This window comes from Heterocephalus glaber, unplaced genomic scaffold, assembly GCF_053883595.1.
Source record: "Heterocephalus glaber isolate CG9 unplaced genomic scaffold, H.glaber_assembly_v1.0 deba00000594, whole genome shotgun sequence".
Lineage (NCBI taxonomy): Eukaryota > Metazoa > Chordata > Mammalia > Rodentia > Bathyergidae > Heterocephalus > Heterocephalus glaber.
In genome coordinates this window covers 12,710,043-12,726,364 of record NW_028258151.1, presented here as the reverse complement: position 1 = coordinate 12,726,364, position 16,322 = coordinate 12,710,043, and the positions used below count along the sequence as shown (strand labels likewise).

Genomic DNA, 16,322 nt, shown 5'->3' with positions numbered 1-16,322 from the left:
GTGTATATATATATATGTATATATGTTATATGTTATATATATCTACATATATATATATATATTTATTTATTTTCTGGCTGCAAACCAAACTGGATGAGGACCAAATCAAATTTCCTCATAAGGTCAACGTTAAACCTAACTACTGAATTTGATTTGGTTCTCATCCAACTTGGTTTTCGACCAGAATTGTGGAATGAATCAAGTTTGTGAACCCAGCTACACACACACACACACACACACATACACACACACACACACACATATGCACCTATATCAAGCCTTTATAAGTGAATGGCAGTTTGGCATAGAAAGTGCTATGCAGCTCTGTTGAAAAGCAAGGCTCAGGAGAGTTCTATGTCTCACTAGGATGAAATCTTGGTTAGAAGTCTAATGTCCCAGATTTGTCTGGGGTTTTAACTGAAATTTGCAGACTGGGATATTTTTGGCCCATGGTAACCTATAGAAGTGAATGGAAAAAGCTTACATAAAGTGTAGTGTGTAACTATAAACAGCTAGAGCTTTCAGTGTTTGGGTATAAACTAGATACATGGAATGGAGTTTGCCTACCTGCAATACTAATTTATAGAGTGTACCTATATCAGGCCTTTATAAAGAATGGCAGTTTGGCGTAGGGGATTTTATATATATAAAAATATATATATATATATATAATATATATATATATATTTAGAGAGAGAGAGAGAGAGAGAGAGACCCCCAAAATGTATACATCAGGAAAAGAAAAACTTGTATAAATATTTTAGTATGAAATTTGAGACATCATGAGATTAATGCAAGTTATCTTTGGCCTCTACAATTACAAGAGGTGCTCAAAGTGGTGCCCATTAGCTTCCAGACATGTATTAGTATGGTGAACTGCTGGAGTGTGTATACATTTTTTTGGTGGACTCACTTTTTTTTTAAATTGAAATAGATATGGGACAGAAATACACACAAGTCAATTCCCAAGGTTACAGCCTTATGCCTCCTATACATAAAAACCAAAAATAGGCAATTAAATGAGACATTTGGGTTCTACAAGACTTAGGGTCTAAACATAGCCATAAAGGTCTCTGAGTCACTGTTTTAAGGCAGGATTGCAGATGGTAACTAGAGCACCATTCTTCTTCTACTCCTGAAATAAAGTTGTCCTATGGAGTAGCATTCTGGGAAGGATGGAGAACAGGTCAAGACTAGGAACTAGGTGAAGCAGCCTGTGACTGCCCATGTAAATAAACTACACTGCCAATCTGGTTATGGACTGAGGCTCTCTGGAAGCCACAGACAACTAAAAGGTTGCTGAGCAGGGAAGAGTGAGCAAAAGGAAAGAAAAGGGAGGTGTTAAATGGGAGAATGAATGAAAATTTAAAAAAATATAACCCATTTAAAACGTGCTAGTCAACCAAAGTTCTAAAATACGGGATGAAATCTAATGCCAGTAAAGCCAACTAACAAAACCAGATATTCATTAGATTACAAATTCATTTTGGATGAAATTAATCATTCCAACAAAGCAAGTATATTTAAGATGTTAAAAATCCCAATAAAATTATATTTAAGGCTCACTTAAAAATCTAATTAATAAAGAATAAAAAATTCTAAAAAAGGTAGAATTAAAACAAGAGATAGCTAAAAAGAAATTAACTAGGAATTGTGTAAGTAAGCATAAAAATAGAAAGTCAGTACATAAGATATTTTAGACTAAATAGAATTGAATGAAGAACAAGCAAATTTGGAGATAATACTAAGGAATTCACTCAGAATGCAGTGCACAAAGAAAAGAAAAATATGAAAGAGCAAGTAAGAAACATTAAGGACAGATCCACAACCTATCTGGGAGTCACAGCACAAGAAAGTGAAATAGTAGAGGAGAAGAAAAGCATAGATAAAATCTGAGAATGTCCAGGAAATGCCTAAGTCCTCAGATTAAAAGTACACTCTAGGGCTGGGGATTTAGCCAGTGGTTTCGCCGCCTGCTGTGCAAGCGCAAGGACCCGAGTTCGATCCCCAGTACCAAAAAAAAAAGTACACTCTAAATTCTGAGAAAGATCATTGAAATAAATAAGCAGATAATAAAACTCAAAAAATTCATATAAACTAAAACACTTATTAGAAAAAGGAAATCTTAAAAGCTACAAGGAAGCACCCCAACTTGCCAAAGTACACTGAACTTCTATAGCCTCTGCCAGGTCACAAAACAGACCCGACTGGTAGCCTCTGGGAATAACAATAACTGAATGGGTCAGATGAGTACACCCAGGCTGCAAGTCTCACTAGCACTTGGCTCTTTCTTCACAATTGATGGACGTACAGTGAAGCAACCATTTTTCACTTTAGACAACCCTCACAGAAACTTGTTGAAAAAGCAGACCCCAAATGCTTTTGGCAACTTCTAGTAACAGGGAGATTGTCTTCCCTGGAACGGAAACTCACTCTGAATGTAAATTAATCTTCCTTGCCCATCATGCATCTGCCAGCACCACCAAATGTAGACTTTACCAGAAGAAATGTAGACTTTATCATTATGGTGTCATACCTAACTATAGGCCAAGGAAATCATTAAACAAAAGTGGGCTAATGACCAAAGTGTTCATTGTCTGCTACTGATATTACTACCTGCTATTTGAGCTCAAGTTTTTCTGCTCTATTCCTTCATGACTTACACATTATTCTACCATATATGTATTTCACTCTATTGCACTTGGTTGAAGCTAAAGAAAAGAGAAACATAGAAACAATGTTAGCCTGAGTTATGTGGCAAGGAGCTTGATTTGGGAGATCAGATGAATTAAAATTTTTTTAAAATGGTCTTTGGAAAACTAGTAACATATAAAATACATCAAAATTGTTTGGATAAAGACCAGTGTCACAAATTTTTTACCAAGAGATTGGTAAGCCTTTCATTTAGGTTTCCCCAGAAAGTAGAGCTCAGACAGTATAGAAAGTAAAGACCTGAATTCACCACCCTGTTTCCAGCAGATAGGAAACCCCTTACCCAAATCAGCCATGTGATGCTCTCCAGGTGGTGTGCCTGGAGCCACCCAGGGTGATCCCCAGGACACAGGCCTAGAACCTTTCTGGAACAGAAGTTGTGCTGTGGCACAAGAGCACCACCTACTGAAGTACTTCTAAGGGATAATTCAGTCCATGTGCTGAAAAAATGACTCAGAAAACATGACTGTGGAGAGATGGGACTTCAAGTCATTTCAACCAGCTGGCGGTGTCTCTTTCTCCTTTAAAAAGAGAGGTAGTGCTTGCCAAGACCTCGTGAAAATAAACAGTGTGCCTTCATACTCCTCCCACCTTCAGTTACCACAGGAAAAGGAGTCTCCTCTCACACAAAGCTGCAGCTATCTTGGTGAATACTGCTGTTTCTATATCCCTCTTCCTCTACCTGTTTCCTAGGTTTTTAATTCCCTTTCATAAAAAACCTTAAGAGTAGAAGCAGTAGCTCCAACAAGTCTGAAAATGATACATGTAAAATCAAGACCATCAAATGTTAGGCCCTATAAGGCAAAGTGGTCAGGGAATTGCATTTCTTCAAACTCACTTGAAGATGATTACAGTAGTCCCTCTGCCCTCAAGGAGCTTAAAATGATCATAGAAATAGAAGCTCCAGACCAGCCAAGCTGGGAGTCAAATGATCTATTAATGAAATAGAATAAAAAGAAAATACATAGAAAAAGGTGATGTAAGTAACACAAGGTAGAACTGTTTGCCTCTGCTATGCTGAATATTAAGTGTACAGAGTACAAATAACACCATGACGAAAAGCAGGTTCTCTGTGAAGACCTTCATGACTTACATGCCAAGTTCAAAAACCCTGACACAGGCTCACTAGAATGACTCACATAAACTCTAGCCTGTTTATCATGCAGCTTTGTTTAATTTTATTGGTCTGGTGGGAGCACTCCACAGGCCACTGTATGTATAGCCTCTTCGTCATGCTGGAAAGGCAGTAGTATTTGTTTATTCCAAGCATATCTGTGCACTCTCTCCTTAAGGGTTAGTCAGGGTCTCTGCCACAGCCAGCACACTCACATGAAGACAGGGAGGAGCATCCTGATGACACACAGTCAAGGAAGAAATACTCTCCAAGTATTGTTATCTGCTATTGGTAAGATAGCAATTTGTTAATTTGCAAATCATAAAAACTTCAAAACAATAAATGTATCTGTATTCTATTTCGGTTACTTCACAGGAAAAAAAGATACACACACAAAAAAAGATACGAGAGAAAAATCCAATCACAATTCTCTAGTGCATAAATGGCTATGCTAAATATGTAGGTTATACAGGTTGCCACATGGCAAGAACCACCAGGGCCAAAGTAATATTATAATTTAGTTGTTGAATGTAAAACACCACAATGTCAGAACATACTAACAGGGGTCTAGCAAAAATTTAGTAACCCTGCTAGATTTGGTCCAGTTTTGTTCCTCATTAAAATTTCTGGGAATTCCTAGTGTAGTAGACATATTTGCAGTTACCTTTCCAGCATCTGTTCAACATCTTCCTCCTTTCTAAAAGACCTAAACTTCCCAGCCAACAGATCTGATGAAACAACAATGTGCTGAATGGCTTACAGCCATGATCATCAACCAAGGACTATTTTGCCCCAGTGACCTTTGACAATGTTTGAAGACATATTTAATATTCACTTCTGGGAAGAAGGTGTCACTGGCATCAGGTGGGCGTAGTCCAGGCATACTGCTAAATATCTGTCATAGTTTGTATGAAGTTTGTTCCCCAGAGGTTCATGTGCTAGACACTTTGCCTTTGGTGTGGTGTTATGAAAATGGTGGAATCTTTAAGAGGTGGGGCCTAGTATGAGGCAATTAGGTCATAGAAGGGTGCTGCCATCAGAAGGGATTAATGTTGGCTTCAAGAAGTGAGTTTTTTCAAGAGTAAGTTGTTATAAAGCAAGGGCACCCTATTTGCTTGAACCCTCCTACATGTGGCTGTTTCCCTTCTCACTTTCTACCATGTTATGATACAAAAGGGGTGTCCGCCAGATGCTCAATACATATAGCTGCCCACTCTCACATTTTTGGCCTCCAAAGCTATGAACTAAATACATGTCTCTTTTCTTTATAAAGTACTAACCTCAGGTATTTCTTAATAGCAACACAAAATAGACTAATACAATATATTTTAGTGCATAGGGCAGTCTCCCAAAACAAAGAATTATCCAGCCTAAATGTCATTCCATCACTCCCATGTTGGCACATGAAACCTATGAATATTACCTTATACCTCAAAGGAGTGATATTATCTTGTATGGTCAAAAAGGTGATTAAGTTAAGGATCTTGACAGGAGGAGTTTATCCTGAATTATCAAGGTGAACCACAAATGCAATCATATGTATCCTTATGAGAGAGAAGATTCTGGAGACAGACCCCTGACAGCAAAGATGTGAAGACAGAAGCAGAGACTGGAGTGATGTGGCTCCAGCCTTGGAGTGCCATCCCAGCTGCCAAAGTGGGAAGAGGCAGGAGTAGATTCTCTCTTCCAGTCCACAGAGGGAATACAGCCCTGCCAGATTTCAGACTTCTGCCCTCCAGAACTATGACAAAGCAAGTTTCGGTTATTTTAAGCCATCAAGTTTACAACAATTTTTTAATGGCAGCCTCAGGAAACTATTAGAGCACCCTACAAGGACATATATGAATTGCAAACCACAAGAAGGGAAGCAAACTAACATCTTGGTTTTTGTTGGTGTTTCTCTCTCACTCTCTCTCTGACTCAAAGAACCCTCTTCTTCCGTGATGCAGGAGGGTTCCACACCAAGAGTTTCTCCTGTAAAAGTTCCCAAGGGAAAAACTAATAAGCACTTGTAATACTGAATGGAAGTTTAAAGTCTGTCACCTGGCTGTCCATTACCTTCCATCTATCCTGCCAAGTTTTCTCTTTCTTTTTGATTGAGGCAACAAACCATCATTTTGGGACATTTTATGTACATGCTGAATTGATTTGCTTCTGAGTTATGGTCTACTGGTTATCTAAAAAGCTTTTCATTGCTCACTTGCTGTTCAATTTTGCTGTGAGCCTAAAACTGTTCAAAGAAATAAGTCTAGGGCTGGGGGTTATACCTCAGTGGCCAGGTGTTTGCTTCACATGCATGAAACCCTGGTTCAATCCCCAGTACTGCAAAAAGGGAAGGAGAGGGAGGGAGGAAGGAAAGGCTATGGTGACAGGAGCAGGAACAAGTGAACAAAACAAACCTATATGACATTAAGCATAAGGATCAGGAACAGCAGGACCAAAGAGGGGAAGACAAGAATGTTTCTCAAGTGTACCTGGCAGCAGGCAAAGTCCTAACACTGTAACAAAATTAATCAGTTCCCCGAGTCACAAAGTCACTCAATTCAGAGGCCTGGTTTCTCTAGCAGAGAGGATATCACTGTTGCTGGTAGCATGAGGTATTTGCTTTTAAGCCAAGTACATGAACTCTCTAATCACCAGGAAATTATAAAAGCTCTTCTTGGTTGCCCCCAACTTAACACCTAGAATAATATGTATTTTCAAGGTCAACTATAATAGTTTCATTGGGGAGATCTCCCCTCCCCTCCAAGATAAGAAGTCTTTTGTTGCTAGGTTTGGTTCTTTAAAAGGTTTTCATCCTTAGACTGAAAAATGTTCTCACAGTACTATCCAGGCTCTGGCATTAATTCCATGGGTCAACTTTTCTCTAATCATTCTTCTGAATAACTGATACTCCTCTTTTGATCACAAAGAGACTTCCCTCCGTCCCTCATTTGTCACCTCAAGACCACTCATTTAAGAGTAGGGAAATTTCAAGTAACAGTTTAATCATATATGTATACATCTAGCCTAAATCTTCGTATAGTGCCACTGCTCATTCTTTGTCATACTCCAAGCACTGTATTTGATCAGGCAATTCTCAAAGTTTTTTTTTTCCTTTAAATTCTTTTATTGGTACATTTTAGGTATACAATACATTTACAGTTATCATTGGGTACTTGTACCTGTACGTGATGTATCTTGGTTCTTATTTTTTCCCCCTTCCCTGTGCTCCCTTCACCCCCTCCACCCTTCCCTATTTACATAGATTTTGTTTCCATTTTTTTCTTTTCTCATAATTTTTCCTTTCCCTTCTTTCCTTTCCCCTTCCCCTCCTACTTCTCCTACCCCTTTGGACCTTTTCTTCCTATTTCAAATTATATGAAAGTGTAAATAAGGATTAAAATGATTAAAATGAAAAACTACTGAAAAATTTTTAATACATTCATTTGGAGGGGAACTCAAAATGGAAAAAAAAGAAAAGAAAAAGTAGGCATCTTTTTGCCTATTAAGTGTGGGTAAAGATCTTGAAAATATTCCACTAACTTTAAAGATGTAATTATAAGTTTTGAGAATAGGCTAGCCACACATAGTTATTTCTGTCTAAGTTTACTTCGAGCCTTTCTTAAGCCTTCTTCCCTATAATACAGATTTCCTCCTTTCAGCATCTGGGAGGAAAGATCCTATGAAAATATACTCATGCATCACGTAATGACATTTCAGTCAACATACATGATGGTGGTACTATACCAGTGACACTATGGTCATCTTACTTTGTGAAAGTATATTCTGTGATGTCCACACAGCAACAAAATTGCCGAATGATGCTTTGCTCAGAACATATCCCCATTGTTAAGTGACATATGACTATATAAAATATTTTAATGTATTTCCTGAGATTTATTCTTCATTTCCATTGGAAAAGGAAACCTACTAAGTCAGCTTTATCCATCAATAAACATTTCCCGGGTCTGGGGATTTAGCTCAGTGGCACCATGCCTGCTTTGCAAGTCCAAGGCCCTGAGTTTGATCCCTGGTACCACAAAAAAAAAAAAAATTCCCAAGATAGCTGTGTAGTATTTACAGACATCTGTAATATCCATGGTATTTGAACAAAAATTTGCTCCCCTCTTCCCTGTCTGCAGCTCAGCACAACTCCACTACAGGGTGCAGCAGCCAAGAATGGCTTCCTCTTTTTTCAGCTCCTATCCAGAGGGCTTTCTTGCCAAAAGAAGGAGGAATTCAGCATTTCTCATTCTGCTACTAGCTGCCTTGTGCTGGGGCTATGTCCCAGAAGAGTAAGAGTGAAAGATGGGGGCTGCCTTCTGCCCAGCCACCTTTGTGGAACGAGAACTTTATACTCGGTTTGGTACACTGAGAACACTGGGGCCAGATCAATCTTGCCTCACTGGACCCACATCAGAAGAAGCCAGCCAAGAAGAGCACAGGCTTCTGTCCCCTCTCCACTAAGTAGCTCCATTCTACAGTGAGGATATATTTTAGAGGAAAGCTTATTACTGTTACCATTCCCAGCTCCAGGGCACTGGGTCAGAGATTTTTTTCTGAGTGAGAAGTAGGTTCTAAAAAAGATAGCTTCAAATCTCACTCCAAAAGAACTGACTTCATCTGCAACAGAGTCAGAAATCCAAGCTGAAGGGTGCTCTCAAGAACAGTGGAGACTGGTCAAAGGCAATTGGGAGGAGAATCAAAATAAACGCTAAACTGTATGTCTGCTAGTTTGCATAAGAGAACTGGAAGTAAGTCAGAAGAAGCCCTTCTGAGATTAAAAAAAATATCAAACACTGACTCAGATACTACAGTATTCCTTCAAAGGAGCCACAGCTTGACTGGATTAAGTTGTATACTAATTTATGTTCCAAGGCACTGATCAAACAATAGAGCAGTGGGGCTGAGGATTTAGCTCAGTTGTTCCGCTGCCTGCCTCGCAAGTGCAAGGTCCAGAGTTCAATCCCCGGTACCAAAAAAAAAAAATTAGAGCAGTTACAGTAAACCATTTAGAGCTTTCAATGATACAAACAGCCCACTGTGGCATGCACACCATAGGGTCACCATCACTGCAATAGAGCAAATAGCAAGCAAATACTAGAACTCAACAATTAGGTATGATTAGAAGAGCAAAGACAGCCTAATCAGTATTGCTAGCAGCTAAGGATTCTTTTGCTTACTTCAGATAAAAATCACAAACTGGCAAAACACAGCTCTCTTGTTAGTAGCTCTGAGCTTTGAATGTCAGGAGCTCTCAGCCAAATACTTAGCCAGACACTAAAAAAATAAGCAAGCAAACAAACAAAAATTAAAATACAACCCCAAGCAGGGGGAAACCAGGACTTAGAGGCACTAAACTACCTAAAATGTCCAGTTTCTAACAAAAAATTATGAAGCATGCAGGCAAACAGTAAAGTATGAGTGTGCATGCACGCACATGCGCGCGCACACACACACACACACACACACACACACACAACATGCAGACCAACAGAATTGCCTTATGAGACTGACCAGATATTGGGTTTATCAGAAAAAGATTTCAAAGTGGCTATCATAAACATGTTACCAAAGCTAAAGACAATCGTAATTAAAGTAAAAGAAGGTATGATGATGAAGTTACATCAAACAGAGAATATCGATAAACACACAGAAATTATAAAAGAGGGTAAATAAAGATTCTCAAATTGAAAAGAACTACCCCTAACTGAAGGGAAAAAAATTAAACAAAACTTCACTATGTGGCTCAAGAGCAGATTTGAACTAGTAAAAGAAAAAATCTTGCTACTTGAAAGATTTTCTCTAATTGGGGATTTCAATTTACCAATTTGCATAGTTGACAGAACAATGAGAAGGAAGATAAACAAGTAAATGGCATGTGTGAATAAACCAACCAGACCTAACAGACAGCTATATAACTCTCTTCCTAACTACAGAATATGTATTCTTCTTAAGGTCACATGGAACAATCTACTAGGTGGATCATATGCTGGCTATTAAACAAGCCTTAATAATATTAAAAGTATAGAAATTAAGTATGTGCTCTGTTAACAAAGAAATGAAATTAGGAATCAGCAGCAGAAAAATTTGGAGGAAATTCACAAATACATGGAAAATAAACAACATATAGCTAAATAAGCAAAGGGGTGGAGAAAGGAAGTGGGCAGAGAGATATCAAAAAATTCTTTAAGATAAGTGAAAATCATGTAATCCTGTAATGTCAGCATTCTGAGAGGCTGAGGTGGGAGGATTACAAGTTCAAGCCCAGTCTGGGCAACTTAGTGACTTAGTCAGAACCTGTCGCAAAAAAAAAAAAAAAAACATTAAAACACACACACCCCAAACTAAAACTTATACTAAGAAGAAATAAGAAAACAGTAACAAAATTAACAGGCTCTTAGCTGGACTCACTGGCCAGGAAAAGAAAAGGAAACTCGAATAGGTAGAATAAAAAAGACACTACTATAAACCTTACTTAAAAAGAATACTATGAATAACACATCAATAAATTGGATAACTTAAAGAAGTTGACTAATTCCTAGAAAGACACAAAGTAATGAAATTGATTCAAGAAAAAAATAGATGAGCTAAACCGCCTAATTAAAGAGATAAAAATGGTAATAATAATTTTAAAAATACAAAGACCAGACCCAAATGGTTTTTCCATCAAAGCCTACCAAGCAATTAGAGACAAGGATGACACGAAGAAATTTCCTACATCTCAAAAGTTAACTTACAGCTCAACCCTCAAATGCAGATACCCTGGGAAAGAATATCCCTATCATTAAACACTAATATTTTGGGACAGATTTGTTGATGATGAGAAAGGTAGATAGGTAGCACACCATACCTAATGATAAGAAAAGTACAAAAAGGTATGTTTGAATAAACCAGCTAGTCCTAACAGACAGCTGTAAGTGCCAATAACAGGTTAAATGAGAAGATGTCACAAACAAATTCTACTTACACCCTGTTTAGACTACTGTAAAACATTTAGCCTATTTCTGGAATATACAATCTTTAAAGGATGGAGTATGAGACAAATAAGTCAAAGTATGTGCTATTTATCACAGAACTTTAACAAAATTGCTTGACCATTCTGTGACTGTTACTTTGACTCTGAACTCTTCAAAATTTTGTTTCACCCTAAGATACCATTTTTTTTTACTATAAATACAGGCTTATCTATATTTGTGTAAATATATTTACTTACTATATTATGTAAGTATATACTTACTATAATATGTAAGTATATTTACTTACTATATTAAATCAAAACACTAGATGCAAGCAAATATCTCACATTATAAAAAATAACATTTTAATGAATGGCCACAGCTTAACTATTTTGAGCCAACAGGCTTAAATGCAAACCTTTTCCCAAAAATGTGAACAACTACTTATTAGTGACATATGCTTCTCTCTTTTCATCTAAGCCAGTATAACAGTGATTATGGAGGCTGAATTGGTAGGCAGGCTGCCAAAATATGAATCTCTAACCTGCAGCATACTGACCATGTAAGCCTGGAAGTTACTTAACCCCTCTGTGCCTCAGTTTCTTCATCTGTAAAAGGGGGGAAAACAAGCAGGATTGCTGTGAATAATAAAATGTATTAATTATTTAGAAGAAATTAGAACTGTGCCCGGCACATGGTATGCACTCAATAAATGTTACAGACTATGGTTTGGATATGGTTTGAATGTGTCTGTCAAAGGCTTAGGTGGTAGAAGCTTGGTCTTCAGTGTGGCAATGCTGAGAAGTGATGGAACCTTTAAGAGACGGGGCCTTGGTACAAAGTGATCAGGTCACTGGGGGCATTGTCCTTATAAGGGATTAATAATTCTCAGGACCTCAATTAGATCCCATAAGAACAGACTGTTATTTAAACAAAACAAAACAAAAACAGAGTATGGCCATGAATTACTCTGACTGCCTGTCCTGTCATGGGATTCTCTGTTGCACACACTTCCACAGAACCATGTTCTGACATAGCAAGAAGGTCCTCATTAGAGCTAAGCAGAAGCTAAAGCTATGCTCGTGGGCCTCCAGAAAGAACTCTTTAGTTTACAAATAAATCTCATTTCTTCACACATTACCCAGCCTTAGGTATTTTGTTATAGCAATAAAAAGAGTAATATAATTAGTTACTACATTCTTAATAAAAACAAAATTTCTCTAAAATTTCTCTACTAGACACAAATAATCTCTTTTGGGAACCCTAAAGGCCTGTCAGCAAAACTGCTCACAAAAGCAAGGAGGTCAACAGTAAGAATAAGTATCAATGTGCTGGACAGGCTGTGTGCCATACAAACCTGAAAGTCCAAAAGTTGTTTACCTTTCTGTACCACATATATTAGAGTGAGAGGTTTCAAGATTTTGCTAAGCCAATTCCTGCTACATTCAAAATAGGGTAATATAAAATAGTTTGGTCGGCTGTCAAGTCATGGTCTATATAAACACTAGTTTACAAGGAAAATGACTATAAAAGTGGGGTGGTTCCTATTGGTTATATTAAAGCATATTTGAGGCCTTTTACTTCTTTAGCTGCAAATAATAGGGAGAAGAGTCTACTTAAGAGCAAGACTCAAATTTAAATAAACTATAAATTTCTCAACATCACTTGGAAACTTCAGTTTCAGCCTCTTTTTATCTGCAAGACCAAATACAATACAGTTTATAATTTGAAATTCAAACATAGCACTGAAAAGCTGGAGTCCAAACCCAACTCTGTTCTACAAGGCACTATTAGCTGCATGGCCCAAAATATTCCATTTCTCTTAAAACGGTGATGATTCCTACCGATCTCACATGATGAAAAGGATTAAATGAGATGAATATTAATAATAAATAGTAGCTGTAGCTGTTAATGAATAGCAGGAAAATATCATTTATTTGAGCTCTGAGACTCCTCTTTCACACAAACACGCACAAAGAAAATTAAAAGGTGTAAAAGTGAAAGCTTTAAGCTTAAGAAAATAATTTAAAATGCCTTCTATACAGAGGGAAAAATGATTTTTATATTTAGGAGAACTTGACAAATAGACTATTTGCTAAAGAGAAGGTCTATGGAGAAAACTCACAGACATCTACTAAATAACATAAAGGAATTAGAAATAATTTCTCAGTCAAAATCAAAGATGAAGTCTCTATGTAATTAGAGGTTCCAAGAAAGATATATCTCAGGTCTGGAAATACTAAAATTTAAAATTATTATAATATTAAAAACAAAATAAGTTAATATTCAACATAAAAAACTGAAAAGAGAATACCATAAATTCCAGAGATTTACATCTAACATTAAAACACTGTGGGTACTTTACGTGTATTGCAATAAAAAAGAATGTCATGTAAAGGATGTAAATACTCTTCGTATCAAGAAATGCATACTGTTTATTCTTTGATTCAACAAGAACCTTCTGAATGCAGGCTATATGAAAACTAACAATGTCAATCAAACAACAAAACAAAACAAAAAGAAAAAAGAAAAGCAGAGTAAAGCAAAAGAATACCACTTGTCTTAGTTACATCCCCTACTGCTGGCACAAAATACTGGAGACTCACAACTTAAGGAAGGAGAGGTTTATTATGGCTCACATTTCAGTCCACAGTTGACTGCTCCAAGGCAGGAAGGTATGGCACAGAAGAGCTGCTCAAGCCATGGCAAACAGGAAGCAAAGAGCAAGGGAAGAATCATTATTCCTCCCACTTCCCCAGAAATTACAGTATGTGAAAACACCCCACTGGCAGTATACACACAGAACAATAGGAGCACAAAGATCTCACAAACCAGAGGAATCTTGAATCATTAATATTTATACACAAATAAAATAAACACCATCAGACTCCATGCTCATGCCACAGCACATTTCTTGGTTGGTAAAAAGGCTCAAAGGCAAGGAAGTATTGGACCAGATACTTGCTTAACAGTGTGAACATTTTCCTGCCTGTTACAGGCAAACTGCCACTGCTCTTCTTGGTTCTAAAGGCAAACTATGCACCCTATAAGGAATGGTGCCTCTTCTTTTGTGTTTGTGTGTGTGTGGTAATGGGGATTGAACTCAGGACCTTGCGCTTGTGAGGCAGGGGATGATGCCACTGAGCTAAATCCCCAGCGCCCTTCATTTTTTTTTTTTGGACTCATTTGAATTTTATTGTTAATGCCGTTTTAAAATAAATTTTATTGGTACATTTTAGGTATATAATATAATGACATTCATCATTGGAAATTTGTACCTTTACATCATCTATCTTGGCTCTTATTCTTTCTCCATTCTTCTGCCCTCCTTTGAAACCCTCCATCCCTCCCTATCTACAAAGACTTTTTTTCCATTTTTATTTTCTCATATTAATTCCATTCCCCTCTTTCCGTTCCCCAATCCCTCCCACTTTCCCTTCCACTTTGGAACTTTTCTTCCTATTTCACAATATCTACTATGCCTTTTTTGTTCCTTAAATTTTTTCACTGGTACATTTTAGGTATACAACACATTTACATTTCTCACTGGGAACATGTACCTTTACATGATATATCTTGGTTCTTATTTTTTCCCCATTCCCAGCCCTGCCTTCACCCCCTCCACCCTTCCCTATTTACAAAGACTTTGTTTCCATTTTTTCCATTTCTCATCATTTTTCCTTTCCCTTCTTTCCTTTCCCCTACCCCTCCCACCTACCCTACGCCTTTGGATCTTTTCTTTCTATTTCACATTACCAATTATTGATATTAATCATTGGTACATTTTAGGTACACAACATAATGACATTCATCACTGAAAATTTCAACCTTTACATAATCTCTCTTGGTTCCTATTTTTCCCCCTTCCCCTGCCCTCCCTTCAACCCCTCCATCCCTCCCTATTTACAAAGACTTGGTTTCCATTTTTGCATTTTCTCACATTAATTCCATTCCTTTCTTTTCCTTCCCCTACCCCTCCCACTTCCCCATCCCTCCTGCCCCTTTTCTTCATATTTCACATTATCCACCATGCCCTTTAGTCCTTATTTACACTTACAGCCTCTCACATTGGAAAAATTATTTGGTATTTACATGCGTGTCCTATTTACTTCACTTAAAACAGTATTGCCTCAATGTGCATCCATTTACCTATAAAGGTCTCTAATTTCTCATTTTTTATGGCTGAGTAGTACTCCATTTTATTTTAAAAACCCACATTTTATTTATCCAGTCTCCAGTTGATGGGCATTTGGGCTGCTTCAAATTTTAGCTATTATAAATTGTGCTGCTATGGACATGGGTGCACATATATCACTGTGGTATGATTCTTTTAATTCTTTGGGGAAGATACCCAGCAGGGGAATAGCTGGGTCAAATGGGACTTTCAGTCCTAGTTCTTTGAGGTATCTCCATACTGATTTCCACAGTGGTTGCAGCAGTCTACACTCCCACCAGCAGTGGAGCAGGGTTCCTCTTTCCCCACAGCCCTGCCAGCATTTGTTATTGGTTGATTTCATGATAGCAGCCATTCTTTCTGGAGTGAGTGGGAATCTCAGCTTGTTTTCATTTGCATCTCTCGAATGACCAGTGATGTTGAACATTTTTTCATAGGTTTATTTGCTATTTCTACTTCTTTGTGTGAGAATTGTCTGTTCATTTCAGATGCCCATATTCGGAATGGGTTTTTAAATTTGGGAGGTCTGATCTTTTAAAGTTCTTTAAAGATTCGAGATAGTAGGCCTTTGTCTGAGGAAGAGCAGGTGAAGATTTTTTCCCACATTGTGGGTTGTCTCTTCACACTGCTGGTGGTTTCTCTTGCTGTGCAGAAGCTTTTTAATAAGAAGAGATCCCACTTGTTCATTGTTTGTGCTAGTTCACGGGCAACTGAGGTTTTGTTCATAAAATCTTTCCCTACAACAATGTCTTCAAGAGTTCTACCCAATCTTTGTTCCAGACAGTTCAGCGTTTCTATTTTAATATTTAGAACTTTAATCCGTTTTGATTTTAGTTTGGTCATGGTGAGAGATATAGTTCTAGTTTCAATGTTTGGCAAGTTGAAACCCAATTTTTCCAGCACCATTTCTTAAATAGGCTATCTTTCCTCCAGTGAGGGTGTTTGGCTCCTTTACAAAGATGAGATGGCTGAGTGTGTCTGGAGTTGTTTCTGGAACTTCTAATTTGTTCCACTGGTCCTCAGGTCTGTTTTCATGGTTTGCCAGTACCATGCTGTTTTTTATCACAGTAGCTTTGTAGTACAGTTTCAAGTTGGGGGTTGTAATATCCCCTGCCATGTCTCTGTTACCTAGAATTGCTTTTTCTATTCTGGATCTCTTCTTGATCCAAATGAATTTTTGGATTGTTTTCTCAAGGTTCATGAAGTATGCTGCTGGGATTTCAATTGGGATTGCACTGAATCTATATAGCAGTTTTAGAAGTATGGCCATTTTCACTATGCTGATCCTTCCTACCCAGGAACAAGGGATGCCTTTCCATTTTCTGATATCATCTTCAATCTCTCTTTTCAGAGTGCTATAGTTTTCAGAGAAGAGGTCTTT

At 37.6% G+C, this 16,322-nt stretch overlaps 1 protein-coding gene across 2 annotated transcripts in view; it reads right to left on the bottom strand.

Annotated features, from left to right (window-relative positions):
- Fancc (FA complementation group C) overlaps window positions 1-16,322 on the bottom strand; it is a 231,477-nt gene that overhangs the window by 158,646 nt on the left and 56,509 nt on the right. The window lies entirely within an intron of this gene.